An 8,675-nucleotide genomic window follows, 5' to 3' on the forward strand; every position below is an offset into this window, starting at 1 on the left:
ATAGTTAGGGTTAGAATTAGGTTAGGGTTAGAGCTAGAATTGGGGTTAGGATTAGAATTAGGGTTAGAGTTAGGGTTATATAGGTTTGGATTAAGATTAGGGGTAGAATTAGAGTTACAATTAGAGGTAGAGTTAGAATTAGGGTTACAGATTGAGTTAAAGCTAGAGTTAGGGTAAGGGTAATAATTAGGGTTAGGGCTCGAATCAGGGTTACAAATAAAGTTAGGGTTAGGGTTACGATTAGATTTAAAGGTAGGATTTGGGCTAGATTTAGAGATAGAATTAGAATTAGAAGAAGAGTTGGATTTAGAGGTAGGGTTAGAATTAGGGCTAGGATTATGGTTAGCATAAGGGTTATGGTTAGAGTTAGGGTTAGCATTATGGTTAGGGTTATAATTAGTGTTAGTGTTAGTGTTAGTGTTAGTGTTAGGGTTATAATTGGGGCTAGAATTGAGGCTAGGGTTAGGGTTAGAATTAGAGTTAGAGTTAAAGTTGGAGATAGAGTTGGGGTTAGGGTTAGATTTAGGGTTAGGGCTGGAGTTAGGGTTAGATTTAGGGTTAGATTTAGGTTTAGAGTTAGAGTTAGGGTTAGAATTAGGATTGGGTTTACGATTAGAATTAGGGTTAGGATTAGAGTTAGAGTTACATATAGTGTTAAGGTTAGTATTAGCATTATATATAGTGTTAGGATTAGGATTATGAGTATGATTAGGGTTAGAGTTAGTGTTAGAGTTAGGGTTAGTGTTAGGGTTACAATTAGAGTTAGAGTTATAATTATAGTGAGGGTTAGAGTTAGAGTTAGAGTTAGGGTTAGAATTAGGGGTAGGGGTAGGGTTAGGGTTAGAGATAGAGTTGGAGTTAGAGTTAGGGTTAGAGTTAGAATATGGGTTTAAATTAGGGTTAGATTTAGAGTTAGAAGTAGAGTTAGGATTAGAGTTATAGTAAGGCTTAGGGTTAGGGCTAGAATTAGGGTTAGGGTTAGAATTAGCATTAGATTTAGGATTATAAAGGGTTAAGGTTAGGGTTAGGGGGAGAATTAAAGTAAGAGATAGAGTTAGAGTTAGAGTTAGGGTTAGGGTTTTTATATATATATATATATATATAAATTATTAGCATATCTTCCATATCCACGGCGATTGCTACTAGCTTATATATATATATATATATATATATATATATATATATATATATATATATATATATATATATATATATATATATATATATATATATATATATATATATATATATATATATATATATATATATAAAATGCCAAGAGTCATCCTTCTCGAGGCACCTATTTTAATTCAAATCGTATCCAACACAAAATAACCATTACGATTTAAATTAAAATAGGTGCCTCGAGAAGGATGACTCTCGACATTATATATATATATATATATATATATAAGCTAGTTATAATGAGAACAAATATAATTATGATGAAAATAATTATTGTAATGATGTAAGTAGGAAACAAAAATATCATATCATAATGTTTATATTTTAAATATATAAATCTTTAAATTGTATTATTTTAATATTTTTAATATTTATTTTTTTAAAAACATTTTTTAAGGAATATAGATATATGCTAAAACTAAAATTTAAATAATAAATTTAAACTGAAAAAATTAAATTTTAAGCAATGAGACATTTTGAATGGACATTTTTATATTATTATAAATTTATAAACAAAGTATTTGGGGAAGATTTAAGATTGACAATATGAAAAGAGAAAGGAGTGAGCACAGTAATATAGTATCTATCACCATAGTCAGTGGTTGCAAAAATGAGATAATCAATGTTGTCTGGTGACATGTATTTGGTGTTTTAAATTGAAATAAATGAATTTTTTCATTGTTTATAAATAGTAATTTTAATAAATATTAAAATGAAAAATTCAATAGAACTACATAAACTTTATTTAGTGAAGGATTCCAATAGTATCCTACCAAAGACAAGTGTAAAAAAATTGAAAAATTGAGATCTAGATTTCTAATAAGAAAAAGGATAACACATTCTTTTATTTTTTGTAGTTTATGTTGATGCCAAATATACAAAATTTATTGTTAAGTTTTAATCATCTTTATTCATTGTACAAGATATATAATAAAGTTTAAATAACTAGACATTGCATTTATGTTAACATATATTAAAAACATATAATCATATATCAATAAATAATTATTAATAAAAATCAACTTAAAATAAAAACTTGTTATGACTAAAAAAATCTATCTATTATTATCTATAAAAATCATAGCTATAAAAACATTTGACTCTTCTATGTGCATATTTACACTAAATGTTTCGCTCTAATTTTTAAAACATGTTGAACGTTGAAAAAAACATAAAAAAGAAAAGATCAACCCTATTCTTTATTCCTTCTCACTACAACAATAAAAAAATACAATCAAATTGTCAAATTTCGCTCCAGTCCAAATTGTCTAACGTAGGAATGAGTAACTATCATTTACTGAAATACCCTTCAGATAATTAAATTAATAATAATAAAGAATAAAACAAAAAAGCAAAAACAATAAAAAAGAAAAATCATTTGCTGACATACTATAGATAATTAAACTAATAATAGGAATAAAACAAAAAGGCTAAAACAACAACAAAAGCTGCTAGCAGAGCCACAGGGAAGTCGTTAGTCTGTAAAGCCCGAAAAAGGGGTTTTTAAGAACTGCTTGCACACATTCAATGCCAATAGACTTTCTAAAAACTGCATTAAATTTTAACACTTACCACTGCACAATGTAGCAAATATCTCTTGTCAAGGCACATCGACAAAAAGAAACAAATGTTCAATTCAGATCTTTTCTGATGCTTTCAAATTATATGTCCCTATAATGCACTATGCTATACATGGGCATAATAAAGTCCAAAATAAAAACTTCATAGTGTGACCAATCGTAAGTTGTGAAAAAAAGTGACCACTGACTGTTCTCAGTACAAATTTACATATTCACAAAGTTTATATAAAAAAACATTATGTTTGAATAGGAACAGATAAAAATTTTGAAATTTGATTGGCTCAATAAAAATTGAATAAAACATCTACCGGATGCTATAGTATCTTGAAGAAATTTGCAAGGTTTTTGTTGAAATTGGGAGAATTTGAATTTGAATTGTTCAGAGGTTAGAGGTTTGAAGGAAGATAGTAGAATCAAGGTGAATTAGGTCAAAATGGTCAAGATGACGATGATAGCAAGGGTTACCGATGAGCATCCTTTAGTGGAAGGGTTGGATGACAGCCACGAGTAGAGAGATCTGGAGTTTCACAAGCAACAGGCCAAATCTTTGTTCAAGAAGTTGTCCCAGGGGTAGCACGATGCCATCAGTCTAATTTGGATTACAAGGTCTCTACTGGCATTAGTGTCTCAACATTTGAAAGTGACTTAGTATTCAAATAGTTTAATCTATTTCTTGCTGGTAGATTCACCTTCTCAATGGACAACTTTGAGGGCTCATGCGTAACTCTCACAGAATATATAGGCACCCCTATTCCATTGTTCTTTTTGAAAATTTCTACTTAACCTCCTATCTATTAGTTTTCCAAACATGTTTGTAGACTACTTTAAGCCAATGTTGTGATTTGGAAGTCTTTAAAAGTGTATAATAGACCAGCAATAATTTTTTGACTTTTCAGCTGTGTTGAATGCTCAGAAGCTGTAGAAATCTCTGGCCTAAATTTAGTATGGAGATATGGATGAGTCCACCCCACAAGAAGAAACTAATGTTTTTCTTTCATATCAGTGCAAAATAATCTCAGAGGGAAGTGAAAAAAGCACCAGCAATGGACATTCGATAGCAGATGGTGTAATTTGGCATGCAAAGACTTTAAGTTTATACCTAGAACAAATAAGGCCCTTGCCTTCTAAAACTTAAGGTAATCAGATAGTGCCTATTCAGGATTTCCAACCTCGTAAGCCTACAACCAGCTGTTTTGACTTCAGCTTGGAATGTGACACTATGTTAGAAAAGAGAACTCGCATTTAAAATATGATGAGTTGTTTTAGGCAAGGAAGAGAAAAAATAATTGCAGTATGGATCCAAATAATATATTTAATTTCTACTTAGCTATCATTTTTTAATACATAAACCTGAGATTAATACGATTGTAAAGCAATTAGACATGAACAAGTGAAAAATCACCGCAAGACTTAAACTCAGGACTTTTTAACCAGACAAAGTCAGAGAAGATCAAAGGCCAGCTAAAGTTTATCAGTAAGATCATGCATTCTAAAACTTTTGTATCATTTTCACCAATTTTATGGTTTGTAGTGGGCATTTTGAAACTTCAACTAAAAAGGAATTTGGGTTTTTGCAAGCAGCAGAACATGATTCCGTGTTTTGCCAAAAATGCCAAAAACAATACACTGAAGCTAAGCTTTTATTCTAACGAATGCGACACTAAAATCCATGGGCAGCCTGCAACGACGTATAACACCATAGATCAACATAGAAATGAGGAACCTAATCGTCTCTTTCACAAGGAAATATGAAATACACAACTCCAAGGATTCAAATAGAAAAATATGAACGAAACCATATTCCTTACAAGCTACAACAATGCACAAGTATGTAGTAATGGAGATAAATTCACAAGCATAAAAAATGTCATATAGATGACTATAAATATTGTAAATAGAGATTAACCCATCAGCCCTTTTCAAGCCTTAGGTATTGGAATTCGCTAAACAAGAGATCCTCACCCTAACAAATATCTGAAAGTAAAGGGGAAAACATATTATATGGAGTAAAACTGTAAAGTCAAATTAGGCAGCACGAACAAAATGAAGACTCAATCTCACTAAAAATTAATTCAAAATATGTAATGACAAAAGAAAATACCTTTGAGAAGCACAATTAAGCTAGAACATCCTCTCTGCAAACATGAATGAAATGACAAGGAGCCAATTTCAGAAGTAGCAAAAGACTCTGCTCATATTAGACAACATTCAGAGAGCAAATATAACAACTAGAACATAATAAAATCACTCACAGGATTAACAGACATATTTTCAAAATTTGCAAGAAGAAATAGAAAGATACCTAAACAACTTTTAGGTGATCGAAGCTTCCCTCTACAATTAGGATGATGAAGAACAAAAAGTGAGCTTGAAAGAAAATAATGAATTCTATAAAAGTTGCAGATGAGGGTAAAACAAGGTCGTCAGTTAAGAACAGAAAACATTCGCTGGATATTACTTGTAGGATGACCAAATGCAGCCATATTGTATTTGTCCCCAAAATTTTCTGTAATGCTTTCAAGGGGAATGATGAAGAAGAAAGAGAAGTGTAGATTGAAGACAAAGAATTAGCTAAGAAAAATATACAAGATCAGAAGAGGTGCAATTCTGCTCCTAAAACTCCTCGCCATTGTTCTCTTTGGACTTATGGGAAATGGAAGGCTGATCTGGGTTGCAGAGTCTTGTAGTCGGTTAAAAGAAACCCTATTTATATTGGAGATTAAAAAACTTTTGATTTTTCTGAAAAATAGGTACAAGATATTTATGGTGTTTTTGTCTTTTCAACAACATTTTGGCTGATACAGTTTCTAAAATTATTACATGAATCCAAACACACTACTGTAGCACAAACCAAACACTCTACTATAGCATAAACCATCCAATCAAAATAAAGATAAATATTTTGTATATAATTTTAAAAATTTGCATTTATATTTAAACTATATAAGTTCAAAAAGCTATCAAAAAATAACAACATATGATTGGACAATTAAATTGAAGAGTTGCATATCATTGAATGCTATAGTATCTTGCTAGGTAGAAACTAAAAAAATTAAAATGGTGGATCATTATCTTCTTTATACCATCTTTACATAAGGATACTCCCCCTTTGAATATACTCTTACTTATAACTCCCTTATACAATTATATTCTTTACATACAATTTTTCTCACTATACTCCCCCTTTGACATCAATGATAAAGGTGGTGTCAAAACTTATATGCAATTCAAACTTTTGAATTTATACCTTTAAGATTGCTAAGTGGATATTAGTGTGATGAAATCTTAAAAAATTCTTCCTCAAGTTAGAGAATTCCTTATCAAACCTTTCCTTGACTACTTCAAATGTGTTGATTAATGAGCATAGCCCATATGATGCAATCTCAACTGCATTCAAATTTGAATACACAAACTTGTCATATGATGCTTTAGCCAAAAGGAATTCATCCAATTGTTTCTGTACATAGTTAATTTATAAGTTAAGGTTATCTCTTAGTAGTGAAAATATTTTCAACATCCTTTCCTTTTTTATCTCTAATAGCCCAATATCATCATGAGTTCTGCTAACTCTACTCTCTAATTCCATGATCTATACATTAGGACTTTATACTTCAGTAACAAAGGTCTTCAACTCTGTCAATTTGAAAGTTAGCTCATCTAAGATACCTTTGACAAAATCATGTGTCAAAATACATTTTTTATATAATTATTTTTCTTTAGTCAAGCATCTCCTTAATTCCTTGATGCATAAATCAAGACTCTTCAAGTCTTCTCTAATGTTCTCACAAATTTTTATGAATATTTATGCATCATGAAGGGTGTGAACCTTTGTATCTCCATTTTTTGATAACTATGTAAAATCATTATAAAAAAACCTTGGTTACTTCCGTTGCTCTTATCTAAGGGTCAAATTCAGTAACTCTGACTAATATGATACTCTGTAATTTATCAGTGACTTCTATGAATGAATTTTGCATATTCTTTATTCTTTTGTTCTTCTCAATTATCTTTCTCAAAGATGATATCAACTCAATTTGATCATCATCCTCTCTAGATAGAGGTACCAGAGTTGATTCAATTGGTGACCTTGAAGAAATTGTTTCTCTTGCCCTTTGGAAAGTTTATTGAACATGTTCACTAATTTCTATTTCTTGATTTCATGCCTATGTCTACATGGGTGCTTCCTCTATTTCAATATGCTTCAGCTAAGGCTTGAAGTTGGAATTTTCTTGAACTATGATTTTCAAACTAACTTTCATTTTCTCAATCTATTTCTTGAGCTTTTCTTCCTTATCTTCTTCTCTTTTCTTTTCTTCTTCTTTATTCTTTCTTTCTTCTTCTCATGCCTTTCTTTCTTCTTCGCTCTTATTCCTTTCTTCTTCCCTCTTCTTTCTTACTTTGTCTTCCTTCTCTCTATTCTCCTCCTCTTCATTCTCTAAACCTATATATCCTACCAAGTTTTCAACAATAATAGAGCCATAATCCTTGAAAGGATTTTCATTTGTATTCATTATATGCATATTCTATCCACATGCATTGTGTCTATGCTAATTATTACTTATTACATCTCTAATGACTCTGCTACCTCTTTCATTTTTATATCCTTTTTTGCTTCTATTGCTACTAGTGAAGATATTGGTTTGTCTTATTGTTATGCTCGTATCTTTTCTATGGAGTGAGTATAGATTTCTCCCCCTATCACTTTTATTTCTTTTCTTGTGCTTGGTTCCATAGAAGTCATAGATTTCACAATAATATCTTTTATTTCTTTATTGACCTCTTCATAGTTTCCTCCCATTATTAATATGGCTCTTTTCTTATTTCTTAGTAAAAGTTCAATTTTTTTCATTATTCTTGCAAGGTTCCCATCATCATTTATTTCACATAATTTCCTCATCAATCTTTCTCTTATATGCTTGTCCTCTTCAACAACTCTCTTCTTTCTATTAACTAACTACTCATATATATATTTGGGGATTTATCTATGCATGTCTTCAAAATTCCTATTAGACAATATCATATGTCTAATAACCACATTCTCTAGCTCAAACTTTTCAAAATTATTGTATAATTCATAAAAAAAATTCAATTGTGTAAAATCTCCATTATCAATTATCATACAATTTAGTCTCTCAACTTTTGGTTTCCATTTCTTTCTTTTGCTAGTAGGTACCTCTGATTTTCCTTTATTTTTTTCTCTCTTAGGTTCTTCTTGTGCACTTTTAGACACTAATTTTGATTTCTCTTTTTCTTGTTTAGTGCTTCTTTTCTTTTGCTTTCCCATGTAGGTGACTAATGTATTTATTCTCTTCCCTAGATCATTGGCCATTTCTTTCACTCTCTTATATTTAGGTGACTCAATAGGTTCTTGTTTAGCTTGTATAATTATTGTTGATCTTCTCTTTCCAGTTGGAGTGGCTGACTAAACTTTAATTATACTAACATCTTCATCTTTAGATTGAATTGGTGACACAGATGGTGATTACACAGATACAACTGATGTATAGAGTGCTATAAGTTTCTTCATGAATGGTACTTCCACTATTACTCCTTATTTCTATTTAAATGAATAATGGCTTGGAAATAAGGATGTATGATTGTCCACTTACTTTCATTTCCATTGCAATTCCCATGGTTTCTCTTATTTTTTCTTTGTTCATACCTGATTCCTTCAGTATAACATTTATCTTCTTAATTAACAGTAACAGATTTCCACAATCCATTTGTAAAGTACTGAGTTTTCTGGATTAGATTGTGTTTGTTTATTTCATAAACTCTCTTCTTATCAACTCTCTTCTTAATATCCTTTTTGTGTAGTTCACTATCAACTTCTTTTACCTTTTATTCATAGGTACCCCATCTAGGACACTCCTTATCCTTTTCCAATTCTAGAATAATATTTGCATAACC

Source organism: Cupressus sempervirens, chromosome 4, assembly GCF_028749045.1.
Source record: "Cupressus sempervirens isolate cs-2001-9-10 chromosome 4, ASM2874904v1, whole genome shotgun sequence".
In the NCBI taxonomy this organism is placed as follows: domain Eukaryota; kingdom Viridiplantae; phylum Streptophyta; class Pinopsida; order Cupressales; family Cupressaceae; genus Cupressus; species Cupressus sempervirens.